Genomic DNA, 26,318 nt, shown 5'->3' on the forward strand with positions numbered 1-26,318 from the left:
TAACAGCTGCAGCATAAAATAAAGAGTAGATCCTGCAGAAAATAGACGTTATAAACAAAGAGAGGTAGCCAACATAGGAGGTGTCAAAAATTTGTGTTCCAAACACCGCCAGCTCTTCCGACCTTCTCAAACAATGGCTTCTCTTTAAACCGTATAAATCCCCCCACAAAGCCTCAGACAGTCTGGCCTGTAATTGTGATTAAAGCTGATGGAAGCAGCCTTGTAAAAAGTGCTAGAAATACTAGCTAATACAAGTACCGGGGCACGCACTTTAAATCTTCCCCGCATGCTACGCCTTCTCAAATGTTCCATCATAAATAGATGAAAGAGCAAAGAATATGTTTTAACATTGCAAATGTGGCCTTTGGAGTTACATTATCTTTAAAGGCCACGCGTGCGGAGACGCTTCCTCCGCTCCATCGTGGCTTTAAAAAAAAAACAAAAAAAAAACAACAAGCCAAAAAAAAAAAAAAGAAGTGAGAAATAGCGAGAAATAGAAGCCAGCCTTTCCCCTCGGTGGAAAATCATTACACCATCTGAGTATGCTGCGCCCGGGCTTGCTGACTGTTATTGCGCCATTAATAACTTTTTGGGCTGCCAAACAGACGTCATCAAGGCTTTGCTCGGAGGGGGGACTCGCTAAATTAAAACCATCAGTGTTGCTTTGCGTCCTTTTCTCATCGTTTTCCTTCCGAGCTGTCACATTTATGTGGAGGTTTTATTTATTTTTATTTTTTCTTTGTTTTTAAACATCTGGCTCATGCAAACTCACATTGCAGGCTCCAAACCAACTGCAGCAAATAAGAAAAAAATTTAACAAAAAGTGGTCGAAGGCGGTTTAAAAAAAAAAAATCAAGGCAATGAGAAAAAAATTGCTTTGAAAAATATGGAAAAATTTGTAAGCTCATATTAACTTTAATAGAGTGTAACTTCAGTAGTTTGATCAAATGATAAAGAAAACAATTACAAAGGGATTTAAAAAGCCTGTCAAAAATAATATGTTAAATCATTTGATTAATCCATACTTGCCAACTTTGAAACCTCCGATTTCGGGAGGCGGGGGGCGGGGGGCGTGGTCAGGGGTGGGGCGGAGCGTGGTTGGGGGCGTGGTTTAGAGGGGAGGAGTATATTGACAGCTAGAATTCACCAAGTCAAGTATTTCATACATATATCATACTTGCCAACCTTGAGACCTCCGATTTCGGGAGGTGGGGGGTGGGGGGCGTGGTCAGGAGTGGGGCGGGGCGTGGTTGGGGCGGGGGGCGTGGTTGGGGGCGTGGTTAAGAGGGGAGGAGTATATTTACAGCTAGAATTCACCAACTCCAGTATTTCATATATATATATATATATATATATATATATATATATATATATATATATATATATATATATATATATATATATATATATATATATATGTATGAAATACTTGACTTTCAGTGAATTCTAGCTATATATATATTTATTTATTTTATTATATATATAAATAAAAGAAATACTTGAATTTCAGTGTTCATTTATTTACACATATACACACACATAACACTCATCTACTCATTGTTGTACTTGAAAGTACAATGCAATACAATTCCGGGGCAATGGCACCTATCAAATACACAGTAATGAAAACAGTTGTTCTACTAACTGTACTGTGTGTTAGGAAAGTAGAGTATGTGTGTGTGTGGCCCTTTAATAGGTGACAGCATGTGAGGTGAGTGACGTCAGTGAGTGTGTGGGCGAGAGAAGAGAGGGAGCGGTAGCATGAGTGCGGGGAGGGACTAGTTTGTTTTGTGTTGGATTGGCTGTGTGCAAGCAATCAATAAAGCAAGATTTGCAACTAATCGCTGGACTCATCATTCACCCTAAAGTCGTCCACTGTGGAGACCGGGTAAAGTGAAGGGTGTTGCCCCGAGCATACATGGCCCTGGAGAAGTGTCTCCCCTGCGCTCTTCGACTATGGTCTCGTTCTTCTGCTTCGTCTCCTTGTGTGCGCACACTGGACTCAGGTCCGCGTGGAGCTGGAGGGGGCGTGGCCTCCAGCTCCGGCTGAATTCCGGGAGATTTTCGGGAGAAAATGTCTTCCGGGAGGTTTTCGGGAGAGGCGCTGAATTTCGGGAGTCTCCCGGAAAATCCGGGAGGGTTGGCAAGTATGACATATATATATATATATATATATATATATATATATATATATATATATAGATATCTACATCCTGAAAATATGCAAACAAAACTGTGTTTAGATAATTGATACTTCAAACTTGCATAAATAAATCTTAAGGAATTTAACATAACTTGGCTTCTGAGAGCTTCAAAATGTAATGAATAAAATGCTAAAGTTGTCGATAAACAAGCAATTATTTTAATAATTAAATATGGTCATTTTAAATGAATTATTATGATAATTTAAAATTAATTATTTCAAACATGTTTATTTTAATGTATAATTTTATGGCTGGATGTAATAAGGAGTCAGAAAAAATACAAATAAAAATACAATTAATTTTGATGTTTTTAGCAAAATATAGTAAAAATTTATTTCGTTTTTGTTTTTTTAATTAGTAAATATATTTATTTTTAGGTAAGATAAACATAATAATACAATTTATCTCTAGTCTGGATGATTTAGTTATTGTCACCCTGTTGTCCTCCCGTCGTGAAAAAAGTCTGTCCTCACTCAGGTCCGCATGAAAATCGGGAGATTTTCGGGAGAATATTTGTCCCGGGAGGTTTTCGGGAGAGGCGCTGAATTTCGGGAGTCTCCCGGAAAATTCGGGAGGGTTGGCAAGTATGGATTAATCCCCCCCCCCAAAAAAACAATATTGCAATGGACTTAGACTTACTTGGACTTAGACAAACTTTAATGATCCACAAGGGGAAATTGTTCCACACAGTAGCTCAGTTACAAAGGATGGAAAGGGTAAGGATGGAAAGGATAATGCACACAAAGGCACAAAAAGAGGGCGAAAACTAAAGGTATTGTCATGTCTGTGTAATCATGTTTTGTTTTAGTCATGTTTTGTTTAGTTATTGGACTCTTTAGTTTCTGGCTTTTCACTCCCTTGTCTTGTTTCCATGATTACCCATTAGTTTCACCTGTTCCACGTTTGGACTCATTGTGCACTCTTGTTTGTCACCATAGCAACCCATTAGTTTTCACCTGTCACGTCACGCACCTGTTTCACGTTTTGAGTCACGCACCTGTTTTCGTTAATCATGTCTGTAGTATTTAAGTTCATTGTTTTCAGTTTGTCTGTCTGGTGACATCCCCACATTTATGCTCTGCACATTTCTGACTCTTTTTTCATGTCCATCGTTCACGCTGCTCCTTTTTGTCCATGCCAAGTAAGTTTTGTTTATTATTGCCACAGTTAGTGTTTTTTATTGTTCATAGTTTTTGCCTTTGTGCAAGTATTTGTTTTCATAACCAAGTTGTTTCTCCGCCACTGTGCGAGCTTTTCTTTTGTACTTTTTTTTTTGTCCTTTATTAGTGTAAAAAATAAATTATGTACTCTCATTGCCGTCTTGCCGGAGCCAACTTTCCGTTGCCTTCTAGAAAAACTAAACCCCAGGACCAAGTCATGACAGGTATAAAGTAGACAAAAAATGTACCATAGTAGCAATATAACATATGTGTGATATTTACATATTATATATACAGTATATAATATATATATTATATTATTATATAATGTATACAATTTATAACAAATCCCAATTACCATGTACAATATTACAGTATATGTAACAGCTGCAGCAAAAAAAAAAAAAAAGGGCAGCATAAAATTTGGATTTAGACTTAGACTTCCTTTTTTATTGTCATTCAAATTTGAACTTTAAAGTACAGATAACAACAACATTTCGTTGCATCAGCTCGTGGTAGTGCAGGATAAAATAGCAATAAGGTGCAGATATAAATAAAGAGTTAATAAGAGTTAATAAGATCCAGCAGAAAATATACATTATAAACAAAGAGAGGTAGCTAACATACAAAGAGAGGTATTTATATGTACAGTACAGGCCAAAAGTTTGGATAAACCTTCTCATTTCAATGCGTTTTCTTCTCTATTTACATTGTAGATTGTCACATCAAAACTATGAAGTGGAGTTATGCACTTAACAAAAAAAGGCGAAATAACTGAAAACATGTTTTATATTCTAGTTTCTTCAAAATAGCCACCCTTTGCTCTGATTACCGCTTTGCACACTCTTGGCATTCTCTGGATGAGCTTCAAGAGGGTTTTCACTTCACATGTGTCATAGTTTTGATGCCTTCAATCTACAATGTAAATAGCCATGAAAATAAAGAAAACGCATTGAAATGAGAAGGTGTGTCCAAACTTCTGGCCTGTACTGTATATATAGTCATGCATATACACAGTGGATGGTTACCTGAAAGACGGTGGGTTGCTGGACCTAAAACTGAGCAAAGAAATGACGTGCATTTAAAGTGAAAACTTTTTATTTTTTTTTATTTTTTGAATGACAAGCATGTGTGTCCAAATATTGGGGTCTTTTTAAGTGTATTTAATCATGATTAATCTCAATTCAAAAGTGTGATTAATCTGATTTAAAAAAAAGAATCGTGTGAGAGCACTAAAATACCATTAAATTCAAGTTAAAATAAAAATGTAAACACTTTAAATTTGAATTAAATAATAATAGGCTGAACTTCGTGCCTATAATAATCCAAATGGTTCTTTTCCTTTTAGTTCCGGAGGACATGACGTCCACAGTTATTAAAAAACAATTTGAAATGTGGACTCGTCAGACCACAGAACACTTTTCCACTTTGCATCAGTCCATCTTAGATGAGCTCGGGCCCAGCGTAGCCGGCGGCGTTTCTGGGTGTTGTTGATAAATGGCTTTCGCTTTGCATTGGCCTTGCACTTACAGATGTAGCGACGGACTGTAGTTACTGACAGTGGTTTTCTGAGCCAATGTGGTGATATCCTTTACACACTGATGTCGCTTTTTAATACCCGAGGGATCGAAGGTCCCTTATTTCATCACTTACGTAGGGATTTCTCCAGATTCTCTGAACCTTTTGATGATATTACGAAATCCCTAAATTCCTTGCAATAGCTGGTTGAGAAATGTTGTTCTTAAACTGTTGGACAATTTACTCACGCATTTGTTCACATCCTTGTTTGTGAACGACTGAGCATTTCATGGAATCTACTTTTATACCCAACCATGGCACCCACCTGTTCCCAATTAGCCTGTTCACCTGTGGGATGTTCCAAATGATGAGCATTCTTTAACTTTCCCAGTCTTTTTTGCCACCCGTGCCAGCTTTTTTGAAACACGTTGCAGGCATCAAATTCCAAATGAGCTAATATTTGCAAAAAATAACAAAGTTGTCCAGTTTGAACGTTAAGTATCTTGTCTTTGCAGTCTATTCAATTGAATATACGTTGAAAAGGATTTACAAATCATTGTATTATGTTTTTATTTACCATTTACAAAATCTGTCTATCTGTGTTGGCCCTGTGATGAGGTGGCGACTTGTCCAGGGTGTACCCCGCCTTCCGCCCGAATACAGCTGAGATAGGCTCAAGCACCCCCCGCGATCCCAAAAGGGACAAGCGGTAAAAAAATGGATGGATGGATGTATTCTGTTTTTATTTAAGGTGCCAACTTCGCTGGTTTTGGGTTTTGTAAATTAAATAATAGTAGGCTCCAGCCTTCACACCACCTCAAGAGGGACAACCGGTAGAAAATTAAATAATAGTACAATTAAATGTACCTCTAATATTGACATTATTGAAATTTAATATTGATTGACATATCTGGCAGATGCCACAAAATAAAATAAAAAATTAAAATAAATTGTATTTAATACCAAATTAATTGCAACAAAAATCAAGTAAATTAAAAATATACAGACGGTAATTGTTGTGATTAAAACAAATTAATGAATTAATCAAAACATAAAAAAATAAAACACCGAAAAATTAGCAAACACAACAATGTATAACTAATACTAAAAGCAATAAAAATGGCTTTAATAATGACTGACATATTGGAGTGAAATACACCATCAATAATAACACCCACGTCCTCATTAACGACGGTTAAAGTCGCAATTAAAAGGGAGCGCCACAAGTGGCCTACACTCTACACCGCTGCCAGATCCCCAGCGTTATTATGATGTATGGTCGCCATGGAAACCGTACTTGGGATCCAACGGAGGGCGGCTTTAGTGGTAAGACAAGAGCGGTTGGTATGTAAGGATGGTAGGAACCAACATGCGGAAAGACTACTTGTCCTAATCTGTGAAATTGGATACATTTGAATTGGCTGGGAAATTGGATTAGATTGTATAAAGGGGAGGGCTAGTTATGGTGGGAAAGGAATAGATGCGCTTGTTATGGTATTAAAAGAAACCCTGGTACAGTACACTATATGGAGGGGCTTCCAGTGGGAGTCAACGGAGCTTTGGGGAGGTTGAAGTGTCAGCTGGATGAGAGAGTGCGTGGGACGCCGGACGTGGACAATGTAAACATCAAGACCGGCTTTGTCTCAAGTTTTCTTCGCCCACGCGCACAAGTCCTGGCTTAGGTACCACCTTGACGGCGCCATTGGAGTCAGCTTAGCCTTGGAAAAAGTTCGAACAAGAGTAAAATAATGGCCAACTAACTTAAAGCGTTATACGAGTGTAACGTACGCTAATTATTTTATTAGTACGATAATTATTGTATTCATACGCTAATTATTGTGTTAGTACGATAATTATTGTATTCATACGCTAATTATTGTATTAGTATGATAATTACTGTATTCATGCAATAATAGTTGTATTTGTGTGATAATTATTGTATTAGTGCGATAATGATTGTGTTCATGCAACAATTGTTGTATTCGTACGATAATTATTGTATTTGTGTGATAATTATTGTATCAGTGCGATAATTACTGTGATAATTGTTGTGTTTATACAATAATTATCATATTCGTACAATCATTTTGTATTCGTATGATAATTACTGTATTCATACAATAATTATTGCATTCGTACGATAATTATTGTATCTGTACGATAATTATTGCATTTGTACGCTAATTATTGTATTATTACGATAATTCATGTGTTCATACGCTAATTATTGTATTAGTATGATCATTACTGTATTCATGCAATAATTGTTGTATTCGCACGATAATTATTGTATTCCTGAGATAATTATTGTATTAGTGCAATAATTACTGTGTTCATACAATAATTATTGTATTTGTATGATAATTACTGTATTCATGCAATAATCATTGTATTAGTACAATAATTAGTGTATTCATATGCTAATTATTGTATTAGTACGATAATTATTGTATTCATACGCTAATTATTTTTTAGTATGATCAGTATTGTATTCATACGCTAATTATTGTATTAGTACGATAATTACTGTATTCATACAATCATTATTGTATTCGTTCACAAATTATTTTATTTGTGCGATAATTATTGTATTTTTACGCTAATTATTGTATTAGTACGATAATTATTGTATTCATACGCTAATTATTGTGTTAGTACAATAATTATTGTATTCATACGGTAATTATTGTATTAGTATGATAATTACTGTATTCATGCAATAATTGTTGTATTTGTGTGATAATTATTGTATTAGTGCGATAATGATTGTATTTGTGTGATAATTATTGTATCAGTGCGATAATTACTGCGATAATTGTGGTGTTTATACAATAATTATCATATTCGTACAATAATTTTGTATTCGTATGATAATAACTGTATTCATACAATAATTATTGCATTCGTACGATAATTATTGTATTTGTACGATAATTATTGTATTTGTACGCTAATTATTGTATTTGTATGATAATTATAGTATTTGTACGCTAATTATTGTATTATTACGATAATTCATGTGTTCATACTCTAATTATTGTATTAGTATGATCATTACTGTATTCATGCAATAATTGTTGTATTCGTACGATAATTATTGTATCTGTACGCTAATTATTGTATTTGTACGCTAATTATTGTATTAGTATGATAATTATAGTATTTGTATGCTAATTATTGTATTATTACGATAATTAATGTATTCATACGCTAATTATTTTTTAGTATGATCAGTATTGTATTCATACGCTAATTATTGTATTAGTATGATCATTACTGTATTCATACAATAATTATTGCATTCGTACGATAATTATCGTATCTGTACGATAATTATTGTATTTGTACGCTAATTATTGTATTAGTATGATAATTATAGTACTTGTACGCTAATTATTGTGTTATTACGATAATTAATGTGTTCATACGCTAATTATTGTATTAGTATGATCATTACTGTATTCATGCAATAATTGTTGTATTCGTACGATAATTATTGTATTCGTGCGATAATTATTGTATTAGTGCGATAATTACTGTGTTCATACAATAATTATTGTATTTGTACGATACTTACTGTATTCATGCAATAATCATTGTATTAGTACAATAATTATTGTATTCATATGCTAATTATTGTTTTAGTACGATGATTATTGTATTGGTACGATAACTATTGTATACATACGCTAATTATTGTATTAGTACGATAATTATTGTATTCATATGCTAATTATTGTGTTAGTACGATAATAATTGTATTCATACGCTAATTATTGTATTAGTATGATAATTACTGTATTCATGCAATAATTGTTGTATTTGTGTGATAATTATTGTATTAGTGCGATAATGATTGTGTTCATGCAACAATTGTTGTATTCGTACGATAATTATTGTATTTGTGTGATGATTATTGTATCAGTGCGATAATTACTGCGATAATTGTTGTGTTTATACAATAATTATCATATTCGTACAATCATTTTGTATTCGTATGATAATAACTGTATTCATACAATAATTATTGCATTCGTACAATAATTATTGTATCTGTACGATAATTATTGTATTTGTACGCTAATTATTGTATTAGTATGATAATTATAGTATTTGTACGCTAATTATTGTATTATTACGATAATTAATGTGTTCATACGCTAATTATTGTATTAGTATGATCATTACTGTATTCATGCAATAATTGTTGTATTCGTACGATAATTATTGTATTCGTGCGATAATTACTGTGTTCATACAATAATTATTGTATTTGTACGATAATTACTGTATTCATGCAATAATCATTGTATTAGTACAATAATTATTGTATTCATATGCTAATTATTGTTTTAGTACGATGATTATTGTATTGGTACGATAACTATTGTATACATACGCTAATTATTGTGTTAGTACGATAATAATTGTATTCATACGCTAATTATTGTATTAGTATGATAATTACTGTATTCATGCAATAATTGTTGTATTTGTGTGATAATTATTGTATTAGTGCGATAATGATTGTGTTCATGTAACAATTGTTGTATTCGTACGATAATTATTGTATTTGTGTGATGATTATTGTATCAGTGCGATAATTACTGCGATAATTGTTGTGTTTATACAATAATTATCATATTCGTACAATAATTTTGTATTCGTATGATAATAACTGTATTCATACAATAATTATTGCATTCGTACAATAACTATTGTATCTGTACGATAATTATTGTATTTGTACGCTAATTATTGTATTAGTATGATAATTATTGTATTTGTACGCTAATTATTGTATTATTACGATAATTAATGTGTTCATACGCTAATTATTGTATTAGTATGATCATTACTGTATTCATGCAATAATTGTTGTATTCGTACGATAATTATTGTATTCGTGCGATAATTACTGTGTTCATACAATAATTATTGTATTTGTACGATAATTACTGTATTCATGCAATAATCATTGTATTAGTACAATAATTATTGTATTCATATGCTAATTATTGTTTTAGTACGATGATTATTGTATTGGTACGATAACTATTGTATACATACGCTAATTATTGTATTAGTACGATAATTATTGTATTCATACGCTAATTATTGTGTTAGTACGATAATAATTGTATTCATACGCTAATTATTGTATTAGTATGATAATTACTGTATTCATGCAATAATTGTTGTATTTGTGTGATAATTATTGTATTAGTGCGATAATGATTGTGTTCATGCAACAATTGTTGTATTCGTACGATAATTATTGTATTTGTGTGATGATTATTGTATCAGTGCGATAATTACTGCGATAATTGTTGTGTTTATACAATAATTATCATATTCGTACAATAATTTTGTATTCGTATGATAATAACTGTATTCATACAATAATTATTGCATTCGTACAATAATTATTGTATCTGTACGATAATTATTGTATTTGTACGCTAATTATTGTATTAGTATGATAATTATAGTATTTGTACGCTAATTATTGTATTATTACGATAATTAATGTGTTCATACGCTAATTATTGTATTAGTATGATCATTACTGTATTCATGCAATAATTGTTGTATTCGTACGATAATTATTGTATTCGTGCGATAATTACTGTGTTCATACAATAATTATTGTATTTGTACGATAATTACTGTATTCATGCAATAATCATTGTATTAGTACAATAATTATTGTATTCATATGCTAATTATTGTTTTAGTACGATGATTATTGTATTGGTACGATAACTATTGTATACATACGCTAATTATTGTATTAATACGATAATTATTGTATTCATACGCTAATTATTGTGTCAGTACGATAATAATTGTATTCATACGCTAATTATTGTATTAGTATGATAATTACTGTATTCATGCAATAATTGTTGTATTTGTGTGATAATTATTGTATTAGTGCGATAATGATTGTGTTCATGCAACAATTGTTGTATTCGTACGATAATTATTGTATTTGTGTGATAATTATTGTATCGGTGCGATAATTACTGCGATAATTGTTGTGTTTATACAATAATTATCATATTCGTACAATAATTTTGTATTCGTATGATAATTACCGTATTCATACAATAATTATTGCATTCGTACGATAATTGTTGTATCTGTACGATAATTATTGTATTTGTACGCTAATTATTGTATTGGTATGATAATTATAGTATTTGTACGCTAATTATTGTATTATTACGATAATTCATGTGTTCATACGCTAATTATTGTATTAGTATGATCATTACTGTATTCATGCAATAATTGTTGTATTCGTACGATAATTATTGTATTCCTGAGATAATTATTGTATTAGTGCAATAATTTCTGTGTTCATACAATAATTATTGTATTTGTAAGATAATTACTGTATTCATGCAATAATCATTGTATTAGTACAATAATTATTGTATTCATATGCTAATTATTGTTTTAGTACGATGATTATTGTATTGGTACGATAACTATTGTATACATACGCTAATTATTGTATTAGTACGATAATTATTGTATTCATACGCTAATTATTGTGTTAGTACGATAATAATTGTATTCATACGCTAATTATTGTATTAGTATGATAATTACTGTATTCATGCAATAATTGTTGTATTTGTGTGATAATTATTGTATTAGTGCGATAATGATTGTGTTCATGCAACAATTGTTGTATTCATACGATAATTATTGTATTTGTGTGATAATTATTGTATCGGTGCGATAATTACTGCGATAATTGTTGTGTTTATACAATAATTATCATATTCGTACAATAATTTTGTATTCGTATGATAATTACTGTATTCATACAGTAATTATTGCATTCGTACGATAATTATTGTATCTGTACGATAATTATTGTATTTGTACGCTAATTATTGTATTAGTATGATAATTATAGTATTTGTACGCTAATTATTGTATTATTACGATAATTCATGTGTTCATACGCTAATTATTGTATTAGTATGATCATTACTGTATTCATGCAATAATTGTTGTATTCGTACGATAATTATTTTACTCCTGAGATAATTATTGTATTAGTGCAATAATTACTGTATTCATGCAATAATTGTTGTATTTGTACGATAAATATTGTATTTGTGTGATAATTATTGTATTAGTGCGATATTGATTGTGTTCATGCAACAATTGTTGTATTCGTACGATAATTATTGTATTTGTGTGATAATTATTGTATCAGTGCGATAATTACTGCGATAATTGTTGTGTTTATACAATAATTATCATATTCGTACAATAATTTTGTATTCGTATGATAATTACTGTATTTATACAATTATTATTGTATTTGTACGATAATTACTGTATTCATGCAATAATCATTGTATTAGTACAATAATTATTGTATTCATTTGCTAATTATTGTTTTAGTACGATAATTATTGCATTGGTACGATAACTATTGTATTCATACGCTAATTATTGTATTAGTACGATAATTATTGTATTCATACGCTAATTATTTTTTAGTATGATCAGTATTGTATTCATACGCTAATTATTGTATTAGTACGATAATTACTGTATTCATACAATCATTATTGTATTCGTTCACAAATTATTTTATTTGTGTGATAATTATTGTATTAGTACAATAATCATTGTATTTATACACTAATTATTGTATTAGTACGATAATTGTAGTTGATAAATGGCTTTCGCTTTGCAAAGTAGAGTTTTAACTTGCACTTACAGATGTAGCGACCAACTGTAGTTACTGACAGTGGTTTTCTGAAGTGTTCCTGAGCCCAAGTGGTGATATCCATTACACACTGATGTCGCTTTTTGATGCAGTACCGCCTCAGGGATCGAAGGTCATGGGCATTCAATGTTGGAGAGCTTACACTGCAAAAAGTCAGTGTTCAAAAACAAGAATAAAAAATACAAAAATTAGAGGTGTTTTATTTGAACTAAGCAAAATTATCTGCCAATAGAACAAGAAAATCTGGCTTGTCAAGACTTTCCAAAACAAGTCAAATTAGCTAACCTCAATGAACCCAAAAATACCTTATTTAAGGGGATAGCAGGTCCATTCTATGTGACATACTTGATCATTTCGCGATATTGCCATATTTTTGCTGAAAGGATTTAGTAGAGAACATCGACGATAGAGTTCGCAACTCACAAGACATATATATACTCTATTAGCCACAACACAACCAGGCGTGTATTTAATATGCCACAAATTAATCCCGCATAACAAACACCTCCCCCCTCCCGTCCATATAACCCGCCAATACAACTCAAACACCTGCACAACACACTCAATCCCACAGCCCAAAGTACCGTTCACCTCCCCAAAGTTCATACAGCACATATATTTCCCCAAAGTTACGTACGTGACATGCACATAGCGGCACGCACGTACGGGCAAGCGATCAAATGTTTGGAAGCCGCAGCTGCATGCGTACTCACAGTACCGCGTCTGCGCATCCAACTCAAAGTCCTCCTGGTAAGAGTCTCTGTTGTCCCAGTTCTCCACAGGCCAATGGTAAAGCTTGACTGTCATCTTTCGGGAATGTAAACAATGAAACACCGGCTGTTTTTGTGTTGCTGCAGTCGGCCGCAATACACCGCTTCCCACCTACAGCTTTCTTCTTTGCTGTCTCCATTGTTCATTGAACAAATTGCAGAAGATTCACCAACACAGATGTCCAGAATACTGTGGAATTTTGCGATGAAAACAGACGACTTAATAGCTGGCCACCATGCTGTCCCAAAATGTCCTCTACAATCCGTGACGTCATCATACCGAGACGTTTTCAGCAGGATATTTCGCGCGACATTTAAAATTGCACTTTAGTAAGCTAACCCGGCCGTATTGACATGTGTTGCAATGTTAAGATTTCATCATTGATATATAAACTATCAGACTGCGTGGTCGGTAGTAGTGGGTTTCAGTAGGCCTTTAAAATAAGTATATTCTCACTAATAACAAGTGTACTACTATATGAGTACGTATTTTCTATTGTTTCATTGAAAATAAAACAGCAAAGTCCATTTGGCTGTCATCTGTTTTAATTATGAGACACAATTGTGTCAAAGTCATGAAATTTTTTTCATGCTTGAAGTAAGAAATTATTACTTTAAAAAAGTAGTTTTATACTTGTGAGTGTTGATGACACAGCTTTGCAACAGTTGATATTCTACAAACCCCGTTTCCATATGAGTTGGGAAATTGTGTTAGATGTAAATATAAACGGAATACAATGATTTGCAAATCATTTTCAACCCATATTCAGTTGAATATGCTACAAAGACAACATATTTGATGTTCAAACTGATAAACTTTTTTTTTTTTTTTTTTTGCAAATAATCATTAACTTTAGAATTTGATGCCAGCAACACGTGACAAAGAAGTTGGGAAAGGTGGCAATAAATACTGATAAAATTGAAGAATGCTCATCAAACACTTATTTGGAACATCCCACAGGTGAACAGGCAAATTGGGAACAGGTGGGTGCCATGATTGGGTATAAAAGTAGATTCCATGAAATGCTCAGTCTTTCACAAACAAGGATGGGGCGAGGGTCACCACTTTGTCAACAAATGCGTGAGCAAATTGTTGAACAGTTTAAGAAAAACCTTTCTCAACCAGTTATTGCAAGGAATTTAGGGATTTCACCATCTACGGTCCGTAATATCATCAAAGGGTTCAGAGAATCTGGAGAAATCACTGCACGTAAGCAGCTAAGCCCGTGACCTTCGATCCCTCAGGCTGTACTGCATCAACAAGCGACATCAGTGTGTAAAGGATATCACCACATGGGCTCAGGAACACTTCAGAAACCCACTGTCAGTAACTACAGTTGGTCGCTACATCTGTAAGTGCAAGTTAAAACTCTCCTATGCAAGGCGAAAACCGTTTATCAACAACACCCAGAAACGCCGTCGGCTTCGCTGGGCCTGAGCTCATCTAAGATGGACTGATACAAAGTGGAAAAGTGTTCTGTGGTCTGACAAGTCCACATTTCAAATTGTTTTTGGAAACTGTGGACGTCGTGCCCTCCGGACCAAAGAGGAAAAGAACCATCCGGATTGTTATAGGCGCAAAGTTGAAAAGCCAGCATCTGTGATGGTATGGGGGTGTATTAGTGCCCAAGACATGGGTAACTTACACATCTGTGAAGGCGCCATTAATGCTGAAAGGTACATACAGGTTTTGGAGCAACATATGTTGCCATCCAAGCAACGTTACCATGGACGCCCCTGCTTATTTCAGCAAGACAATGCCAAGCCACGTGTTACATCAACGTGGCTTCATAGTAAAAGAGTGTGGGTACTAGACTGGCCTGCCTGTAGTCCAGACCTGTCTCCCATTGAAAATGTGTGGCGCATTATGAAGCCTAAAATACCACAACGGAAACCCCCGGACTGTTGAACAACTTAAGCTGTACATCAAGCAAGAATGGGAAAGAATTCCACCTGAAAAGCTTCAAAAATGTGTCTCCTCAGTTCCCAAACGTTTACTGAGTGTTGTTAAAAGAAAAGGCCATGTAACACAGTGGTGAACATGCCCTTTACCAACTACTTTAGCACGTGTTGCAGCCATGAAATTCTAAGTTAATTATTATTTGCAAAAAAAAAAAAAAGTTTATGCGTTTGAACATCAAATATCTTGCCTTTGTAGTGCATTCAATTGAATATGGGTTGAAAAGGTTTTTCAAATCATTGTATTCCGTTTATATTTACATCTAACACAATTTCCCAACTCATATGGAAACGGGGTTTGTAGTTTCAAGCATGTTTTACTCAATATAGGTCATACAATCTCAGCAACAAGCTGTAATATCTTACTGAGATCATTTAGGACCAAAACACTTAAAACAAGTAAAACACTCTAACATAAAATCTGCTTAGTGAGAATTATCTTATCAGACAGAAAATAAGCAAATATCACCCTTATTTGAGATATTTCATCTTACTTAGATTTCAGTTTTTGCAGTGTATTTAATCCTATCCCTTCTTGGCAATTACGAATAGTTTATTCCATACTCGGGATAAAATGCAAAATGTATGCCTCAGCATGAAAAAAAAAAAATAATGCTCATAATTTCGCTTCCACGGGCGTTGCAGTAATTCTGGGAGTAAACATGGGCAAGTCAGAGTCGCCATTTGCAACACTCCACTCGGCCGTAATGAGCCCAACTGGTAATTAACCGGCGCCACCCGGGGGTAGAAGGTGCTTGGCGGTACATAGGTAGGGGATGGGGGGGATGGGGGGGTGGGGGGGGTTAGCCGGTCCAAGTGGGGCTGATAATGAAATCAGATACGGTCCCTGCGGCTCAGCCTGAACCACGGATCACGACACTTACTAAACATACTAAGCCTTTATGAGGTGCACCTGCACAGGCCACACTAACGAGATGCTGTTTGTGTACAATGTGACTAATCTGCACCGGAACTGTACTTCATGTTTGCTTAGCGTTGGTCAATTTGTACAAAAATACCACTTAAACCTGATTTATTTTTCTGTTTAATGTGCATGTTTTATCTGCACACACACACACACACACACACACACACAAAAAAAACGGGCCGGTGATGTTTTGTTTTTTTGCTCCCTTCGCGGTCTTAAGGATGAACCGCCATCGCACTTCCTGTCCCTGCGCTCCACTTCCTTCAATTATGTTATAATTGCGGTCCTCCAACTGCACTGCATCATACTGCGCTGGGAGCTGCTTGTCCTGTTTCCACCTGCTCGTGTACACAATCAGGTCACCAAAATAGGACTAAAAAAAAAACATGACACACCAGGTGCAGAATAGAATGCGTGCGAGTGAAAACTCAATTTTGCATTTGAAATCATTTTCTAATTTAAACGGGGATAGCAGGTCCATTCTATGTGTCATACTGGATCATTTCGCGATATTGCCGTATTTTTGCGGAAAGGATTTAGTAGAGAACATCGACGATAAAGTTCGCAACTTTTGGTCGCTGATAAAAAAGCCTTGCCTGTACCGGAAGTAGCAGACGATATGCGTGTGACGTCACAGGTTGTGGAGCTCCTCACATCTGCACATTGTTTACAATCATGGCCACCAGCAGCGAGAGCGATTCGGACCGAGAAAGCGACGATTTCCCCATTAATTTGAGCGAGGATGAAAGATTCGTGGATGAGGAAAGTGAGAGTGAAGGACTAGAGGGCAGTGGGAGCGATTGTGAGAGGCGGGTGGGACCTGATATTCAGCTGGGAATGACTAAAACAGTAAATAAACACCAGACATATATATACTCTATTAGCCACAACACAACCAGGCTTATATTTAATATGCCACAAATTAATCCCGCATAACAAACACCTCCCCCCTCCCGTCCATATAACCCGCCAATACAACGCAAACACCTGCACAACACACTCAATCCCACAGCCCAAAGTACCGTTCACCTCCCTAAAGTTCATACAGCACATATATTTCCCCAAAGTCCCCAAAGTTACGTACGTGACATGCACATAGCGGCACGCACGTACAGGAAAGCGATCAAATGTTTGGAAGCCGCAGCTGCACGCGTACTCACGGTACCGCGTCTGCGCATCCAACTCAAAGTCCTCCTGGTAAGAGTCTCTGTTGTCCCAGTTCTCCACAGGCCAATGGTAAAGCTTGACTGTCATCTTCCGGGAATGTAAACAATGAAACACCGGCTGTGTTTGTTTTGCTGCCGCTTCCCACCTACAGCTTTCTTCTTTGCTGTCTCCATTGTTCATTGAACAAATTGCAAAAGATTCACCAACACAGATGTCCAGAATACTGTGGAATTTTGCGATGAAAACAGACGACTTAATAGCTGGCCACCATGCTGTCCCAAAATGTCCTCTACAATCCGTGACTTCATGCGCTGACGTCATCATACCGAGACGTTTTCAGCAGGATATTTCGCGCAAAATTTAAAATTGCACTTTAGTAAGCTAACCCGGCCGTATTGGCATGTGTTGCAATGTTAAGATTTCATCATTGATATATAAACTATCAGACTGCGTGGTCGGTAGTAGTGGGTTTCAGTAGGCCTTTAATGGTTCTGTTACTCTGCAAAACTCGTATTGCGTAACAGGTTTGCCCGTTTAGTCAGTGCTTGGGCCAACCAAAACGCCACAGTTTTAACATGTAATATGCCTTTTTAAAAGAAAATCAAACTTTAGAAAAATAGTTTGAAAAACAAAACTATAAAATGTACCACAAACTAGAGATGTCCGATAATGGCTTTTTTGCCGATATCCGATATTCCGATATTGTCCAACTCTTAATTACCGATACCGATATCAACCGATACCGATATATACAGTCGTGGAATTAACACATTAATATGCCTAATTTTGTTGTGATGCCCCGCTGGATGCATTAATTCAGTGATTTTCAACCACTGTGCCGCGGCACACTAGTGTGCCGTGATATATTGCTTGGTGTGCCGTGGGAAATTATGCAACTTAACCTAATTGATCCAAAAAATATTTTTTGCAAATCAATAATTATAATAATGTGCCGTTGTCTAGTGCCTGTGCTGTGCAGAGCTTGGCAGGGTAACCATGTAATACTCCATATCAGTAGGTGGCAGCAGGTAGTTCATTGCTTTGTAGGAGTCGGAACGCGTCGAGGATGGTTTGTCGTGATCCCAATAGGCAGAGCACAGCAGGAGACAGCGTGCAGGTAAAAAGGTATGTAACGCTTAAACCAAAAATCAACAAAAGGCAAGTCCCGCTAGGAAAAGGCACTGAAGCATAGGGATGGCTATGTAAAACAAAAGTAAAACTGAACTGGCTACAAAGTCAACAAAAACAGAATGCTGGACGACAGCAAAAACTTACAGCGTGTGGAGCAAAGACGGCGTCCACAAAGCACATCCTGTACATGACATGACAATCAACAATGTCCCCTCAAAGAAGGATAGCGTACACACAACTTAAATAGTCTTGATTGCGAAAACAAAGCAGGGGCGGGCAATAGCGCTCAAAGGAAGGCGTGAAGCTGCGACAGGAGAACACCAACAAAACAGGAAGGGTCACCAAAATAACAGCGCAAGACAGGAACTAAAGCAATACACACAGGAAACAACAATAAACTCAAAATAAGGCACGACAACCTAGTGGAGTTTAATTTTTTAACCTTTTCTGCTGGTGGTGTGCCTCTGTATTTTTTTTATGAAAAAAATGTGCCTTAGCTCCAAAAAGGTTGAAAAACACTGCACTAAACAATGTAACAAGGTTTTTCAAAATAAATCAACTCAAGTTATGGAAAAAAATGCCAACATGGCACTGCCATATTTATTATTGAAGTCACAAAGTGCATTATTTTTTTCAAAACAGCAGGTTGGAATTTGGGACATGCTCTCCCTGAGAGAGCATGAGGAGGTTGAGGTGGGCGGGGGTTGAGGTGGGGCGGGGGGGGGGGGGGTGTATATAGTAGCGTCCCGGAAGAGTTAGTGCTGCAAGAGGTTCTGGGTATTTGTTCTGTTGTGTTTATGTTGTGTTACGGTGCGGATGTTCTCCCGAAATGTGTTTGTCATTCTTGTTTGGTGTAGGTTCACAGTGTGCCGCATATTTGTAACAGTGTTAAAGTTGTTTATACGGCCACCATCAGTTTGACCTGTATGGCTGTTGACCAAGTATGTCTTGCAGTCACTTACGTGTGTATGCAGAAGCCGCATACAACATGTTGTATGGTGAAAAAGCGGACGCGTCGACAGGTTGTAGAGGACGCTAAAGGCAGTGCCATCACGGCACGCTCTTAATATTGTTGTCCGGGTAAAAATCCTATCCAGGAGATCGCAAAAAGCCGCTGCCTGACCAGGGCTCAGAAAATATGCAAAGACTTCCTCCCACCCCCACCAAGGACTGTTTTCACTGCTGGACTCTAGAAAGAGGTTCCGCAGCAGAACCTCCAGGTTCTGTAACAGCTTCTTCCCTTAGGCCGTAAGACTCTTGAACGCATCATAATTAAATTATCCCCTCAACTCCCCCCAATATGGATTAACTCGCTGGAATAAAAAAGACAATATAACATACATCCATAAACGTGGACGCATGTGAAAAAGAGCAATATATTTATCTGTACATTAATCTATTTATTTATTTATATATATTTATTTATTTTATATATATATTATATATATTATTTATATTTATTTATATATGCACCTTATTGCTTTTTTATCCTGCACTACCATGAGCTAATGTAACGAAATTTCGTTCTTATCTGTGCTGTAAAGTTCAAATTTGAATGACAATAAAAAGGAAGTCTAAGTCTAAGTCTAAAATCGGGAGAAATTCGGGAGAATGGTTACCCCGCAAGGGATGGCAAATATGGTTTAACCTGACACAAAGGCAGGCTTAAATAATGCCTCTGATTAGTGCTCGGTAGCAGGTGAGCGGGCGAACACTAATCAGAGACAGGTGAACATAATGAGCAACCATGGCATCCAAAACAAACTCAGAGGTGCACAAACAGGAACTAAAGGAGTCCAAAACTAACCGAAAACCCAAAACATGATCCGGACCACGGATCATGACAGAGTAACTAGAGAAAAGCGCTATATAAATATAATTCACGTCACTCCACTTTACACGCCCGGAAAAGGGTGGAGTGCCATCTCCGGGTCGGGGAGGAGACCCTGTCCCAAGTGGAGGAGTTCAAGTACCTCGGAGTCTTGTTCACGAGTAAGGGAAGAGTGGATCGTGAGATCGACAGGCGGATCGGTGCGGCGTCTTCAGTAATGCGGACGCTCTATCGATCCGTTGTGGTGAAGAAGGAGCTGAGCCGGAAGGCAAAGCTCTCAATTTACCGGTCGATCTACGTTCCCATCCTCACCTATGGTCATGAGCTTTGGGTTATGACCGAAAGGACAAGATCACGGGTACAAGCGGCCGAAATGAGTTTCCTCCGCCGGGTGGTGGGGCTCTCCCTTAGAGATAGGGTGAGAAGTTCTGCCATCCGGGGGGAGCCCAAAGTGAAGCCGCTGCTCCTCCACATGGAGAGGAGCCAGATGAGGTGGTTCGGGCATCTGGTCATAATGCCACCCGAACGCCCCCTTAGGGAGGCCACGGGGAAGACCCAGGACAAGTTGGGAAGACTATGTCTTCCGGCTGGCCTGGGAACGCCTCAGGATCCCTTGGGAAGAGCTGGACGAAGTGGCTGGGCAGAGGGAAGTCTGGGCTTCCCTGCTTAGGCTGCTGCCCCCGCGACCCGACCTCGGATAAGCGGGAGAAGATGGATGGATGGATCCACTATTCACATCAAAACAATCCCAGTGTTATGTATTTGCTCCCTTTGCTACATACTTGCCAACGCTCCCGGATTTTCCGGGAGACTCCCGAAATTCAGCGCCTCTCCTGAAAAACCCCCGGGACAAATTTTCTCCCGAAAATCTCCCGAAATTCAGGCGGAGCTGGAGGCCACGCCCCCTCCAGGTTTATTGTTAGGCAGTTTCATTAACATCCTCCCAGCGCGGCAACAACACACAACAACAGCAGTCACGTTTTCGTCTACCGTAAAGCAGTTTGTCTGCCGTAAACAGCAATGTTGTGACACTCTTAAACAGGACAATACTGCCATCTACTGTACATGCATATGTGACAATAACATCTACGGCTTTTAGAGAGTGCAACCCTTAACTCAACAATGAGTAGATGAGTGTTATGTGTGTGTGTATATGTGGAAATAAATGAACACTGAAATTCAAGTATTTCTTTTATTATATATATATATATATATATATATATATATATATATATATATATATATATATATATATATATATATATATATATATATATATATATATATATATATAATAAAATATATATATATATATAGCTAGAATTCACTGAAAGTGAAGTATTTCTTATATATATATATATATATATATATATATGTATGTGTGGGAAAAAAATCACAAGACTATTTCATCTCTACAGGCCTGTTTCATGAGGGGGGGTTCCCTCAATCATCAGGAGATTTTAATGGGAGCATTCACATACCATGGTTTATATAGGGCACAGAGTGGGTGGGTACAGGCTGGCGTAGGGGCATGGTGATTGGCTCATGTGTTACCTAGGAGGTGTTTCCGTCTGTGGCGGCATGCTGTTACAATTTCGCTGCGCTTGTTGAGGGATGACAGGTCTGGACGGTAAATAATAAACAGTTTCTCTTTCAAGCATAGGTTGCATCTTTTATTACCACTATTGTAAGGTGTGCTGGATGCAAGAATTTGCCATGTTATTGAGTATTCAACATTATTGTCTTTGAGGTCCCAAATGTGTTTGCTGAGTTCTGTGGTATTCCGCAGGTTTTGGTTCCTGAAAGAAGCCTTGTGATTGTTCCATCTGGTTTTGAACTCCCCCTCGGTTAATCCTACATATGTGTCGGATGTGTTAATGTCCTTGCGTGTTACCTTAGATTGGTAGACAACTGATGTTTGTAAGCACCCCCCGTTGAGAGGGCAATCAGGTTTCTTTCGACAGTTGCAGTCTTTGTTGGTTTTGGAGTCGCTCTGTCTGGGGGCCGACGGCTCATTTGCAATTGTTTTGTTGTGGTTTGAGATAATTTGTCGTATATTGTTCATACAGCTGTAGCTCAATTTAATGTTGTTCTTGTTGAATACTTTTCTTAGGGTGTTGTCTTTGGGAAAGTGTTTGTCAATCAGATTGAGGAATTTGTGTCCAATGTTAGTTGAGACGTTTTTGCTGTATGGGGGGTGGTACCAGATGATGTCGTTTCGTTTTCTGTTCTTTTTTGGCTGGTTTCCTGGCGAGGAGCAGCGAGAATACCAAGAAGCGCATATGCCAAATTTTCAAAGAGAACGGCCTACGGATCACGATTGAAGCCAACAAGCAAACCGTCAACTTCCTTGACGTCACTTTCAACCTGAGAAATAACAGCTACCAACCATTCACGAAACCCAACACAACACTCCAATACGTGCACCATGACAGCAACCACCCACCCACCACCATGAAAAGAATACCTACCGGAATTAATAAAAAGCTATCGATGCTGTCATCTAGCAAAGCTGAATTTGACCAAGCAACCCACCCGTACCAAAAAGCCCTTGATGAAAGCGGATACAATTTCACCCTCACCTATGAACCCACGCCAGGAAACCAGCCAAAAAAGAACAGAAAACGAAACGACATCATCTGGTACAACCCCCCATACAGCAAAAACGTCTCAACTAACATTGGACACAAATTCCTCAATCTGATTGACAAACACTTTCCCAAAGACAACACCCTAAGAAAAGTATTCAACAAGAACAACATTAAATTGAGCTACAGCTGTATGAACAATATACGACAAATTATCTCAAACCACAACAAAACAATTGCAAATGAGCCGTCGGCCCCCAGACAGAGCGACTCCAAAACCAACAAAGACTGCAACTGTCGAAAGAAACCTGATTGCCCTCTCAACGGGGGGTGCTTACAAACATCAGTTGTCTACCAATCTAAGGTAACACGCAAGGACATTAACACATCCGACACATATGTAGGATTAACCGAGGGGGAGTTCAAAACCAGATGGAACAATCACAAGGCTTCTTTCAGGAACCAAAACCTGCGGAATACCACAGAACTCAGCAAACACATTTGGGACCTCAAAGACAATAATGTTGAATACTCAATAACATGGCAAATTCTTGCATTCAGCACACCTTACAATAGTGGTAATAAAAGATGCAACCTATGCTTGAAAGAGAAACTGTTTATTATTTACCGTCCAGACCTGTCATCCCTCAACAAGCGCAGCGAAATTGTAACAGCATGCCGCCACAGACGGAAACACCTCCTAGGTAACACATGAGCCAATCACCACGCCCCTACGCCAGCCCGTACCCACCCACTCTGTGCCCTATATAAACCATGGTATGCGAATGCTCCCATTAAAATCTCCTGATGATTGAGGGAACCCCCCCTCATGAAACAGGCCTGTAGAGATGAAATAGTCTTGTGATTTTTTTCCCACACATACATATATTGCGCTCTACTACGGTATCGAGCACTATTTTTTGGATAACCTTATTAAGACATATATATATATATATATATATATATATATATATATATATATATATATATATATATATATATATATATAATATATATATATATATATATATATATATATATATATATATATATATATATTTATTTATATATATATATCTAGAATTAACTGAAAGTGAAGTATTTCATATATATATATATATATATATATATATATATATATATATATATATATATATATATATATATATATATATATATATATATATATGAAATACTTGACTTGGTGAATTCTAGCTGTAAATATACTCCTCCACTCTTAACCACGCCCCCAACCACGCCCCCCGCCACCCCCCACCCCCACCTCCCGAAATCAGAGGTCTCAAGGTTGGCAAGTATGCTTTGCTGTCTTGAGGATGAACCTTCATCGTACTCGCCGCCTCCGCACCGGCGCTGTAAATTAAAGTGAACAAGGGCGCGGCATTAGGATGCAAATTAAAAGACCTTCCAACGGCGTTCACGTTCAAAAATGGCGGCGGGGGAGAGGCGGGCGAGGTTCCGCCCGGCTGCCTTTACGAGCCGCATTTTTTTCCCCGCGTTCTGTCGACACGTTGATAAAAAGGCATTAGGCTCATTTACACATGTTCTCCGCTGAGAGAATGTGCCGCTTCCCGGCAAATATTGACTCATTTGGGATAATTGTTTGCGCCACGAGTTGCTAAATGTAATCCACGGGCGACGAGTCGTCGACGCGGCCCCCGCCGTCCCGCGGCGTTCATTTCACACGTAATGTGAAAGCCTCGCCGCCTCTCGCTGCGTACGCGCGACGATTTGTCTCAGGTCTCGCGAAATGTCTCGCAAACGACGGCGCATCTGCCAACTTCTTTGCTTTAATTTCCTCCCTGGCGTTAACAAAGTGTCTCTCTCCGCCGCGTGCAGATGGATATCGGCGCCACGCTGGGAACGGGCAATTTTTTGACGGCCTGTTTGCCGCCGTCGACGGGGCTATTACTCTCGCAGGCTTTGCGCAAAAGAAATGAGGGCTCGTTAGAAAGCGAGGGTGTCTTGTTTGGAAGGGAAATAAATAAAGAGCATCACGAGCCCGTGTTGACGTGACGCCACGTCGCCGTGTTTTTAATGGCGTTTTGTCTCTGTTGGCAGTCACTCTAAGTAGCTCTCATCAAGCTGGGAACCATATTTGGTTACTCTCGGGGTCAGAATGGAAAATTGTGCTGTATTAAACCGCTGAGCGAGAATTAAGCGCAAAGAAGTGGTACCAAAAGTAAAAAAGCAAGTCTAAAAAGATTCAAACAACACTATAAAATATGTTACGGGTCTTTTGATTGATTGATTGATTGAAACTTTTATTAGTAGATTGCACAGTACAGTACATTCCGTACAATTGACCACTAAATGGTAACACCCGAATAAGTTTTTCAACTTGTTAATCAATTCATGGTACAAATATATACTATCAGCATAATACAGTCATCACACAAGTTAATCATCAGAGTATATACATTGAATTATTGACATTATTTACAATCCGGGGAGGTGGGATGTGGAGGGGCGTGTCTGTGTGATCATGTTTTGTTTTAGTCATGTTCGGTTTTGTTTTTGGACTTTTTGTGCACTTTTGTTTGTTTTGTCACCATAGCAACAATTAGTTTTCACCTGTCACGTCACGCACCTGTTTCTCGTTTTGAGTCACGCACCTGTTTTCGTTAATCATGTCTGTAGTATTTAAGTTCATTGTTTTCAGTTTGTCTTCCTGGCAACATCCCGGATTCACATACCTGCCAACTACTCCGGTTTTCCCGTAATTAGTACGGTTTTCATCAACCTATTCCGGGTTACGGTTGCAGTGATAAAAAATACGGTTTTTCATTAATTAAAAAAAATTTTTTTTTTTTAAAGTTTTATTCACGAAATCGCGTAACAACAATGACAATCGACACTGCTTCCCGTAACTTCCTATCGAGCCATTCCGAATGCCATGCGCGAGGCTATTTATAGCACCGCTGCCAAGCACGAGGCACCAGTTGCCATTGTTTCCAAACGAGCGAACGATCATGGAATCAGCCGGAGAAAAATCGCAAACGAGTCTTAAACCGAAAAAAAAACTGCAGTCATTTCCGTGAAGAATATTCAAAAGCCTATCCGGGAATAATTATCCGTTCCAAAAAGGGTGAAAACTACGCGAATTCCACCTTGTGCAGACAAGATTTTTCGATCGGACACGGAGGAATTAGCGATGTAAAAGACCACGTTCAGACAAAAAAACACAAGTCTAATGCCGTTGCTAGCGATACAAGTGGAAAACTTTCAACGTTTTTCGTCGCCCAAACAGATTCTTTGGATGTGATAAATGCCGAAGTTTTA

The sequence above is a fragment of the Nerophis lumbriciformis genome, linkage group LG39, assembly GCF_033978685.3.
Source record: "Nerophis lumbriciformis linkage group LG39, RoL_Nlum_v2.1, whole genome shotgun sequence".
Classification (NCBI taxonomy): Eukaryota; Metazoa; Chordata; class Actinopteri; order Syngnathiformes; family Syngnathidae; genus Nerophis; species Nerophis lumbriciformis.